Raw genomic sequence first — 1088 nt, 5'->3', positions numbered from 1 at the left:
CCCCATGACTCCTGCAGGCTCTCTGCAGCAACAAAACAAACTGCTGAAACTGAAACTGTCTGCTGAGCTCCCAATACTATTTCTCAGTGCAGCCCCCCAAAACAGAAATGAAGACAATTTTCTATTTAAACATAAAAACAGCATTTTAATGACAACTGAATGTGATCAATAGATACTTTATTATAGTATAGAATTTAAATATTTGCTTGAGAGACACATAATATTGCTTCGTTAAAAAAGATAAGTACTGGATTAATCAAATCAATTATGGACATTTAGTTTATGGTTCAGCAGCAAAAACACATTTAAGAAAATTGGACATCATTCAATGTCAGGCACTACGAATTTGCACAGGAGCTTTCAAAACCATCAACAGCACTGGATATAGAAATGGGAGAACTGTCTTTAGACCTGAGAAGAAAGCAACTTGTGATAAATTACTGGCTAAATTTACAAAGCAATATTTATTTACCTATGTTTTACCAGGCAAATCCCATTGAGATTGCAGATCTCTTTTCCAAGTGCGGTCTGGGCCAGTGACCCAGATCATCCAGCCCATGACATTTTAAATGCATGTTGGGAAAAATAAAAAAAGAAAGACAGGAAGGGCTCACCTGGCAAATCATCATCACAGGTGTCTGAGATTGACTTCAGTGATACAAAGAACCCTGAGACACATACCACCATGAGTTTAACTGAGAAAAAAAAGTCATCTTTATTACACTTAAATACAATTTGGATAATAATTTGGAACACAGTAGACGGTATGTGTCATGTATTAAAGATAACCAACTGTTGGTTATTGGTTGTTGCAAAGATTTTCACCTCCTTTTATTACGTAATGAACCTATGCACCAAATTTTAGATTAAGTTAAACTTTGAAATCTTTCTGAAAATATAAAACTGTAAAGTTGTGTGTGCATTTGTGTTTACCTCTTTTACTTTGTAACTACCTTCAGCCAGAAACACATCAGACTCTGTTAGTGAACCCTTTAAAGTATACAGTGGTTTGCAAAAGTATTCATACCCCTTGAACTTTTCCATATTTTGTCACATTACAACCACAAACATAAATATATTTCACTGGA

Source organism: Austrofundulus limnaeus, unplaced genomic scaffold (genome assembly GCF_001266775.1).
Source record: "Austrofundulus limnaeus strain Quisiro unplaced genomic scaffold, Austrofundulus_limnaeus-1.0 Scaffold710, whole genome shotgun sequence".
In the NCBI taxonomy this organism is placed as follows: Eukaryota; Metazoa; Chordata; class Actinopteri; order Cyprinodontiformes; family Rivulidae; genus Austrofundulus; species Austrofundulus limnaeus.
This window is presented reverse-complemented; position numbering follows the sequence as displayed.